We start from the raw sequence: 11,048 nt of genomic DNA on the forward strand, positions 1-11,048 counted from the left end.
GAAGATTGGTTATTAGGTGCACACACATTTATGATTTTAATGTCACCTAATTAATTGATACTTTATCATTATGAAATGTCTCTCTTTATCTCTGGTAATACTGTCTTGCAGTCTACTTTATTTTGACATTAATATAATCCTCCAGCTTTCAGTTTGTGTGATATATTTTTCTTTTTTTTTATATAACTAATGCTTTTTTCCCCTTTTTTTCTTCTTCTTTATTTTCTTTTAAATGTTACATTCAAAAAATATGAGGTCCCCATTTACCCCCCACCCCACCCACACCACCCCTCCCACATCAACAAACACTTCCATCATTGTGGCACATCCACTGTACCCGGTGAATACATTCTGGAGCACTGCTGCAGCACATGGACAGTGGTCTACATTGTCGTGGCCCCCAGTCCACCCAGTGGGCCACGACAGGACACACAATGTCCAGCATCTGTCCCTGCAGTACCACCTAGGACAACTCCAAATCCTGAAAATGCCCCACACCATATCTCTTCTTCCCTCTCCTGACCATCAGCAGCCACCGTGGCCACCTTTTCCACATCACTACTACAATTTCTTCCCTTACTAATCACAGTATTTCCCCAGCAGAACACCAGTAAGTCCACTCTAATCCATACTCTATTCCTCCATCCTGTGGACCCTGGGATGGTTATGTCCAGTCCCCCTCTACATCAAGAGGGGGTTTAGATTCTACATGGATGATGGATGCAATTCTGTGTGATATATTTTTCCATCCTTTTACATTCAACCTATCTGTTTATATTTGAAATACTTCTCTTTTAGATAGCATATAATTGTCTTGCTTTTTTACCTGGCCTGATAACCTCTGTCTTTTAATTGGAATATTTAATCCATTTCTATTTATGTAATTCCTGATTGTTTGGGTTTAGATTTACTATTTTGTTTTTTGTTTTCTGATGATCTCATCCGTCTTTTGTTCCTTTGATTCTCCTTACCTGCATTCTTTCAGGTTACATGAATAGCTTCTAGAATTAATTCCAATTTATGTTATATAATGTTTTCCCCACCCCCAGAGCCCTTATCTGTTTGCTCATTGTTTGCACTCACTGTCTGAGCTTGCTCACTCCATGTCTGCTCGTTGTTGTTTTTGCTCATTATCTGCTTGTTGTCTGTTTTTCTTTAGGAGGCACTGGAACCAAACCTGGGACCTCCCATGTGGGAGGCGGGCCCTCAACTGCTTGAGCCACAGCCACTCCCTGCTCATTTGTTTTTGTTCATTGTCTGCTCATTGACTGCTTCTTGTTTTTTGTCTCATTGTCTGCTCCTTGTTTGTTTGTCTGCTTTAGGAGACACCAGGGATCCAAACAGGGAGGTGAGTGCTTGACTGCTTGGGCCGTATCTGCTCCCTCTATTGGCTTTTTAGCTGTAATTCTTGGCTTATTTTTCTAGTGGTTGCTTTAGGAACTACATTTTACATATCAGTCTTTTCATAGTCCACTTAGATTTAATATAGTACTACTTTAATACATGTAAGAACCTTGCAACTCTACAGTTCCTGCTATAATCCCATTCTTTTTTTCTATTGTTGTCATAGTATTACATTTACATACTCTATAAACCCTACATGCAATGTCATAATTTGGTCTTTAAACAATCATATGCATATTACAGAAATTAAGAGAAAAATAATTTTCTACTTATCAACATATTTATCATTTCCAGGGCACTTCTTTCCTTGCTGAAAACCTGAGTTTTCATCTATTATCATATCTCTACAGTATAAAGAACTCCTTTAACATTTTCTTGTAGTGTACACTTACTAAGTAAATGCTCTATGTTTGTATTTATTTGAAAATGTCTCTATTTTGAATTCATTTTTTAAAAGATTTATTTATTTTTTATTTATTTCTCTCCCCTTCTCCCCCCTCCAATTGTCGGCTCTCTGTGTCCGTTCACTGTGTGTTCTTCTGTGCCTGCTTCTATCCTTATCAGCGGCACTGGGAATCTGTGTTTCTTTTTTGTTGTTGTTGCATCATCTTTCATCCTGTTGTGTCAGCTCTCCATGTGTGCTGCTTCATTCTTGGGCAGACTGCACTTTCTTTCGCGCTGGGCAGCTCTCTTTATGGGGCGCGCTCCTTGCGCGTGGAGCTCCCCTATGCGGGGGACACCCCTGCGTGGCAGGGCACTCCTTGCACGCATCAGCACTGTGCATGGGCCAGCTCTACATAGGTCAAGGAGGCCCAGGGTTTGAACTGCGAACCTCCCATGTGGTAGGCGGATGCCCTATCCATTGGGCCAAGTCTGCTTCCCTGAATTCATTTTTGAAAGATATTTTCACTGGATATAGAATTCCAGGGTGATTTTTAAAAAAGTACCTTGAAGAGGTTGTTTCTCTGTGTTCTAGTTTCCTTTTCTTCTGATGAGAGGTCACCAGTCATTCAAATAATTGTTTCCCTATATGCTATGCATCATTTATTTTTATTTTTAAAAAATTTATTGAAGTATATCACTCATACATAAACATATATAAACAATAAGTGTGTAGTAATAGTTGTGAACTTACAAAACAAACGCTTATCTTACAGGACTCTTATACCTCATCTTACCACCAATATCTTGCATTCTTGTTAAACATTTTTAACTAATGATTAAAGAGCATTGTCAAAATATTACTTCTAACCAAAGTATTTTCCCCCAACCCACTCTATTATTATTTTTATATCATTTATATATGAACATACATAAACAATAAGTGTATACATAAACAAGTGTAAACAATAAGTGTATACATAAACAATAAGTGTAAGTTGTGAACTTACAAAGCAAACTTGCATAACATCATACAGGGGTCCCATACATCAACCCTCTGCCACCTTGCATTGTCATGAGACATTTATTACAAATTGTGAAAGAATATTGTCAAAATCTTACTACTAATTATAGTCCTTATCTTACATTTGGTGTGTTTTTCCCCCAGCCCACCCTATTATTGTTTTTTAAACATATTTTTCAGGACAGAAGTTATAAACTTGTAAAACAATTATGCACATGTGCAGAATTCCCAAACAATATCCCTCTATCAACACACCACACTATGGTGGAATATTTGTTACAGATATGATAATATCATCTGATTGTTACCACATCCATAGAATACATTTGGCACACTTTTTCCATACTCCACCATTATCAACTCAGTACATCTTTGGCATAGATGGAAGAATATTATATTATTACTACTAACCACTGTCCACAGGTCACTCCAGTTGTATTTTTCCCATGCTTCTCCACATTCCCACCATGCTGCAATAGTGGTGTACATTTGCTCTAGCTGACAAAGGACACTCTCACATCTGTACCATCAACCACAATTCTCATCCACCTCTTTGTTTACTGTGCTATTCAGTTCCTGGATTATTCTCTAGCATTCTGTCAATTGGCATTTTTTTCTTTTTTTTCCCCTCCCCCTCCCCCTCCCCCACCCTGCTGTTCTTGCTGTCTGTGTCCATTCACTGTGTAATCTTCTGTATCTATTTCTCTTTTTGTCTTCTCTTCTACATTTCTCCTCTAGGATTCCCTGGGATTTGATCCTGGGACTTGTGATGTGAAGAGAGGTTCCCTGTCAATTGATCCACCTCAGTTCCTGGTCTCTGCTGTGCTTCACCTTGACTCTCCCCTTCATCTCTCTTTTGTTGTGTCATCGTCTTGCTGCGTGACTCACTTATGTGGGCACTGGCTCACCATGTGGGCACTTGCTTACCATGCAGGCACTCATGCAGGCACTGGCTCACCATGTGAGTACTGGCTCACTATGCAGGTACTCATGTGGGCACTCAGCTTGCCACACAAGCACTTGAGTGGGCACTTAGCTCAACATGTGGACACTCAGCTGGCTGAATGGGCACCCATGTGGGCACTCAGCTCACCACAGGGGCACTGACTAGCCATGCAGGCACACTTTCTCTTCTTCTTTTTCACCAGGAGGCCCCACGGATAGAGCCTGAGTCCTCCCATATGCTAGGCAGAAGCCTTATCACTTAAGCCACATCCACTTCACTGTCAATTGGCATTTACATACGTAGACTACCATTTTTCAGCCACATCCCCATTTATAAACTAGCTGTTACTTACTATGTGTTACCATTCACTCTATACATTTCCATACTTTTACAGAAAAGCTCATTAAAACTTCTACATACATTAAGCATCAGTAGTACATCACAGTCCTCCTATTATCTCCTTTAAGAATCCATCACCTACCACCAGGTCTTGAAGATATTTTCCTACAATTTCTTCTAGAAGCTTTATGGTTCTTGCTTTAATTTTTAGGTTTTTTATTCATTTTGAGTTAATTTTTGGATAAGGTATGAGATAGGTGTCCTCTTTCCTTCTTTTGGGTATGTATATCCAGTTCTTTCAGCACCATTTGTTGAATGGACTGTCCTGCCTGAGCTGTGTGGGTTTGACAGACTAGTTAAAAATCTCTTGACCATATATATGAGGGTCTGTTTCTGAACTATCAATTTGGTTCCATTGGTCTATGTGTCTGTATGCCAGTACCATTATAGCTAGGTAAAATGATTTAAGGTCTGGACATCAGAGTTCGCGTTTCCTTTTTAAAAGGAAATAAATTATCAAATAAATTTGATAATCATGTTTTCAGCTTTTAAAAAAATGCTGGTGGAATTTTTATCAGGATTGCATTGAATCTGTATATCAATTTAAGTAGAATCGATATCTTAATGATATTTAGTCTTCCACTCTGTAAGCATGGAATGTTCTTCCAGTTATTTAGGCCTTTTAAAATTTCTTTTAATACGGAGTTGTGGCTTTCTGAATACAAGTGCTTTATATTGTTGGGTAAGTTTATTCCAGACTATTTGAGTTTTATCTGCCATATTTTATTTTCACCACACTTTTGACTCTTTTAATTACTTTTATTGATATAATCTTCGTTTCTGGACTCTCTTCCAGGCCTCTCTCTCCTTTCTTTTCTTTTCAGGCTCTAGCACACCATTTTGTATTTCCTGAAAATCTGGTCTCTTGGTTAGAATTTCTCTCACTTTCTGTTTATCTGTGAATATTCTAAACTTGCCCTCATTTTTGAAAGACAATCTTGCTGGATATAAGATTTTTGGCTGGAAGTTTTTCTCTTGTAGTACCTTAAATATATCAGACCACTGTCTTCTTGCCTCCATGGTTTCTAATGAGAAACCAGCACTTAATCTTAGTAGGTATCCCTTATATGTTTTGAATTGCTTTTCTCTTGCTCTTATCAGAATTCTTCTTTGTCTTTGGCATTTGACATTCTGATTAGTATGTGTCTCAGATTGGTCTATTCAGGTTTTTTCAAATCAGAGTATGTTGTGCTTCTTGGACATAGATACCTATGTCCTTCAGTAGGGCTGGGACATTTTCTACCATTATTTCTTCAGATATTCCTTTTGCCCCTTTTCCCTTCTCTTCTCCTTCTGGGATACCCATGACACATATGTTTGCACGTCTCTTGCTGTTGTTTAATTTCTGAGACCTTGTTCAATTTTTTCCATTCTTTTCTTCATCCATTCTTTTGTGTGTTCACTTTCAGAGGCCATTTCTTCAAGCTCACCGATCATTTTTTCTGCCTCCTCAAGTCTGCTATTATATGACTCCATTGTTTTTTAAATTTCATTCATTGCACCTTCATTCTCATAAGATATGTTATTTTTCTATGTATGCTTTCAAATTCTTCTTTGTGTTCATCCAGGATCTTCTTAATATCCTTCATCTTTTTACCCATCTCATTGAATTTATTAAGGAGATTTGTTTGAACATCTATGATTAGTTGTCTCAACTCCTTTATGTCATCTGGAGGCTTATCTTGTTAGTTTAACTGGGCCACATCTTCCTATTTCTTGATGTGGATTGTAATTTTTTGTTGGTGTCTTGGCATCTGACTTACTAGAGTATTTATTCTGGGTGCAGTTTTTCTCTTTAATTTAGGTCTTCCTGCCCCTTCTCCCTTGCTGGTTGTGTAGTAGGAGCCAAGGTTGCAATTGGTGCTATAAGCTGTGGAGACTCAAGCTGCCCTCATCGCCCAGGGACTGATGAAGCTTCTCACAACTTTCTCCTTTGCCAGGGGTAGGCACAGAGTCACAGTTGTGTGGAATAATCCAAGTTGTGCAGGCCTAGACTGTACTTACCCTGAGAGGTGGATGAAGCTTCACACTCCTTTCTCCCCTGCCTGGTACAGGGATGGAGCTGTAGGTGTGCGCAGCAGTCTATGCAGTGTGGATCCAAGATGACAGTAGTTGCCCTGTAGACTTCTGATTGTTCAGTCTATGCCAGCCAAATGTACCTGCAGTTACCCGCATAGGCTGATGCAGGTCCCGCCAGCCTCCTCCCTGCCAGAGGTGGGGTTGAAGTCTAGGCTAGAGCTGCAGGCTAATCTGGGTGAAAGAAACCAGTTCCTACAGTCACTGTGATTTAAGGTCAGCCAGGCTTCCGCTCATGCTAGGGGTGGTGTCAAAATGGCAGCTACCAGCCTCTTTTCCACTTGTATAGGTTCAAACTGTAGCTGTTCTTAAGGTTATACTTTAGCCAGCCGAATTTACTAATCAGTAGCAGAAATCAGTGGCCAAATGTCTCTTCCTCCCCTGTTTATGGGAAATGGAGCTTCTAATTCCAGCCATAGAATAGCACCTGGGGCAGCTTGTGCTACTGAAATAGGCTCATCACCAGCATCTGTGGGTTGGCTGGTAATTACCTGGAGATGCTGGCTCAGACCCCCCCAGCTTCCTCCTTGCTGGAGGTGGGGCTGGGGCTTATACTAGAAGCTGCAATCTGACCTGGATGGAAAGAAGCCAGTCCCTGCCAGCACTGTGATTTTCAGTCCACCTAGCTTCCCCTCATGCCAGGCACAGAGTTAAGATGATGGTTACTGGACTCTTTCTGACTTGGACAGGTTCAAACTTCAGCTGTTCTTAGGATTATACTTTAGACTGCCAAATTTACTAATCAGTAGCTGAAGTTGGTGCCCAACCATCTCTTCTTCCCCCATTTTTTGGAAATGGAACTTTCAATTCCAGCTGTGGAACAGCTCCCGAGGTGGCTTGTGCCTCCAGTGGAGGATGGGCACCAGCTTCCATGGTGTGGAGTGCTCTACTTATAAATCTTCTCTGAAGATGGGCAGTGTCCTCCTTCCACTCTTTCAAGGATGCTGCAGGATGCTCTTCTGGTCTCCTGGAGCCCCCAAACAGGTGCTTTCATCTAACTCCAGATAGCACTGGATGTTTACTAACTGCCCTGCAGCAGGAGCTGACTCTAGGAGCACCTTACTCTACCGCATCTTGCTGGTTCTCTCACTATGTACTACTTTAATGTGACTGCTTTCAAGCTTTTCTCTTTATTTTTGATTTTCATCAGTTTGACTATGTTGTGTATTGTATTCTTTTCATTCATACTTCACGTGGTTTCTGAGCTTCTTAAGAAGCGATAATTTTTTGTTTTTCACCAAGTTTGTGATATTTTTGTGTATTTATTTTTTCAAATAGTTTTCTGTCTTATGCTCTCTTCTCCTACTACGAGTCCAGTTACAAATATATGTTAAGCCATTTTTTATTGTCCTAAAATGTCACAGAGACACTTCATTTTTTTCAATCTTTTATCTCTGTTTTTCAGATTGTATAATATATTTAGATCTATCTTCAAGTTGACTGTCTTTTTCTTCTATTATCTCTAACAATCTGAAAGCCCAACCAGTTAATATTTTTACTTAAAATATTTTAGTTTTCACTACTAGAAATGTTATTTTGTTCTTTTCTTGTTTTCTTACTTTTCTGCTGAGATCCTATCCATTCATTATGAGAATATTTTCTTTTACTTCATGGAGCAAAGTTATAATAACTGCTTTAAAACTGCCTCAGAAATTAGATTAGTGGTTGCTTAGGGCTTGAGAGGTGAGAGGAAATGGAGAGTGATTATTAATAGGTACAGGGTTTCTTTTTGGAGTGATGAAAATGTTCTAAAATTAGATTGTGGTGTATTCTGGGAATATAATAAAAACCACTGAATTGCCCACTTTAAATGGGTGAATTTTATGGTTATGTGAATTAAACCTCAATAAAGTGTTTTTTTTTAAATTAATATCTCTTGTTGATGAGGAGCAGAAGGAAGTATCATATGAAGCATATATTAGTACCACTGTTTGGAGACCAATCTGAAATATCTAAGGAAGCTTTAAAGGTACACCCCTTATCATATAGTAATTCCACTTCTATATATCTGTATTTAAGAAATCCATTCACACGTAAAGATGTATGTTCAAAGGTATACACTGTATTAGCAAAAATAAAAGAGAAAGAAACAAATGAAATGTCTCGAAGCAGGAGTAATGGATTAATAAATTATAATACATGCATATTTAAAATGTCCTATCTGCCAATTCCAACATCTGAGTCATAAGGTTTATTTTATTTATTTATTCCCTCCCCACCCCACCCCCGCCACTTGCACTTGCTGTCTGCTCTCTGTGTCCATTTGCTGTGCATTCTTCTGTGTCTGCTTGTCTCCCTTTGTTGCATCATCTTGCTGCACCAGTTCTCCGCAGCGCAGGCCAGCTTGTCAGCTCTCTGCAGGCGCGGGCTGGAAGCTCTCTGCAGTGCAGACCAGCTTGCCTTCACTAGGCAAGCTGGTAGGTGGGAGCCCAATCGTTTGGGCCACGTCCGCTTCCCTGAATGCCTTTTTTTTAAGTATTTTTTTTATGTTTAAAATTGTTTTCTTGTATTGATTGCATTCTATCTTTAAAATAATTCACATTTTCCCATTTCTTATTATGTCTAATAAATTTTGAACTACATTCTGACATTATCTAATGACACATTGTATTGACTATATTCTATTTCCCTCAAGAGTATTGATATTTTTCATTTGTGTTGGCAGGAAGATAATTTGGCTGAACTTAATCTCCAAATTCTGTCTTCCCAGCAGTGGCTGGGATGCTTGCAGTTTGCTCTGCACTTGGGTAGGTAAGGTAGTCATCCAGATATTTGGACGGAGTTTATGTGCAGATTTGAACCTATTCCTCCATGATTCTCTCCTTTCCGACTTTCTCCCCAGACTCCCTCTGAACCACAGCACTTTAAATCCAGCCAACACTCTGGTTTCTGCAAACACCGGGGTTTTGATGGAGGCAGCCTTGTCCTCCATAACTTAGTGTTAAAATAGTTTTAGTTGCTCAGTTGATAAACAAAAGTGTCCAGCTTGTTTTGAAGTGAAAATGAAGCCTGAAACTGTAACTGAGAGTTAAGAATTTACAAATGATTATTACTGACATACTATATATGTATATATAGACACTTTCTCTTTCCAAAATATTAAGAATAGACAAAAGGCAGAGGCGAGAATGAGAGAAGACTTGGGTGTCTGACGTGCAAGCCTGGCCTCCTCTCTTCACCTTGCTCTAGCAGCCTGCCCACTCTCTGTCCTGCTTGCCATGCAGAACACCTTCCACCGTGGTCACCTCAGCAAGTTCCCACTTGAACAAAGTCATCAAGTAGGTTACATAGCTCTGCCTTGGGCGAGTAAGTCCCAGCCACATATACCTGGATCAATGGCCCTGGAGAAGGACCACACTGCAAGACCCGCACCCTGGACAGTGAGCCCAAGTGTAGAGAAGAGCTGCCTGAGTGGAATTTTGATGGCTCTAGTACTTTTCAGTCTGAAGCTTCCAACAGTGACATGTGTCTCAGCCCTGTTGCCATGTTTTGGGACCCTTTGCACAAGGACCCTAATAAGCTGGTATTTTTTGAGGTCTTCAAGTACAACTGAAAGTCTGCAGAGACTAAATCAAGGCACTCCTTTAAACAGATAATGGACATGATGGGCAACCAGCACCCCTGGTTTTGAATGGAACGGGAATATAACCTGGTGGGGAATATAACCTGGTGGACACTCCTTTGGCTGGCCTTCCAGCAGCTTCCCTAGGTCCCAAGGCCCATATCACTGTGGTGTGGGAGCAGACAGTGCCTACAGCAGAGACATCATGGAGACCCACTACTGGTACTCTGGAATCAAGATCACAGGAATGGATGCTGAGGTCGTGCCTGCCCAGTGGGAATTCCAGATAGGCCCTGTGAAGGAATCGGCATGGGACATCATCTTTGAATGGCCCATTTCATCTTGCATCATATATGCAAGGACTTTGGTATGATAGCAACCCTTGATCCTAAGCCCATTTCAGAGAACTGGAATGGTGAAGTCTTTCCAGCTCAGCTCCAACTTCAGCACCAAGACCCGGTGAGAAGGGAATGGTCTGAAGTACATTGAGGAGTCCATCAAGAAACTAAGCAAGCAGCACTAGTACCATACCCAGGCCTACGATCCAAGGGGGTCCTGGAAAATGCCTGGTGCCTAACTGGATTCCATGAAACCTCCAACATCAGTGATTTTTCTGCTGGTGTGGCCAACTGTGCCACCAGTAACTTCATTCCCTGGACTGTTGGCCAAGAGAAGAAGGGTTACTTTGAAGACCGCCACCACCTGCCAATTGTGCCCCCTTTGTGGTGGCAGAAGTCCTCATATGCATGTGTCTTCTCAACGAGACTGGCCATGAGCCATTCCAATATAAAAACCAAGTGGTCTAGACCTCCAGCCATCAACTGGGATCAGTTCTTCATCCCAGGCCCACTTTTCCTCTCTCCTAATTGTCCTACTAGCTGTAACTCAAAGGGCAGAATATCAAGGTCCTTTTTTATTCCTCATGCCCCGTTAACAACTCTTGCTTTTTTGGGCCAGGGTAGAGGGGTCAGTTCTTAATCTCTGCATACCCATCCCACCCGGCCCCTTTTTTCTTATCATTGAAGCTTTCGAAAACTGAGGAAATAGTGCATTAGTGGGGAGGGTGGTAGGGAGACCTAACCACTGCTTCTATGTAATCAGGTGTGCTTGCCCAGTGGGCATAGCTGTCTAGTCAGAGAGCAGCTGTGTGTTAAGGGAGAGAGGACTTTTTCTGTGTGGTAGCTAAAGGTGAGGGAGGCCTGACTACTCTGTAGTTAGAACACCTCCTCCCTTTTGGTGGGAAGTTCCATTTTTTG

At 40.8% G+C, this 11,048-nt stretch overlaps 1 pseudogene; it reads left to right on the forward strand.

The window, feature by feature from the left end:
• Positions 1 to 8,269: 8,269 nt before the first annotated feature.
• Positions 8,270 to 10,598, forward strand: LOC101447528 (glutamine synthetase-like; annotated as a pseudogene).
• Positions 10,599 to 11,048: the final 450 nt, after the last annotated feature.

Source organism: Dasypus novemcinctus, chromosome 8 (assembly GCF_030445035.2).
Source record: "Dasypus novemcinctus isolate mDasNov1 chromosome 8, mDasNov1.1.hap2, whole genome shotgun sequence".
NCBI classification, from domain to species: Eukaryota; Metazoa; Chordata; class Mammalia; order Cingulata; family Dasypodidae; genus Dasypus; species Dasypus novemcinctus.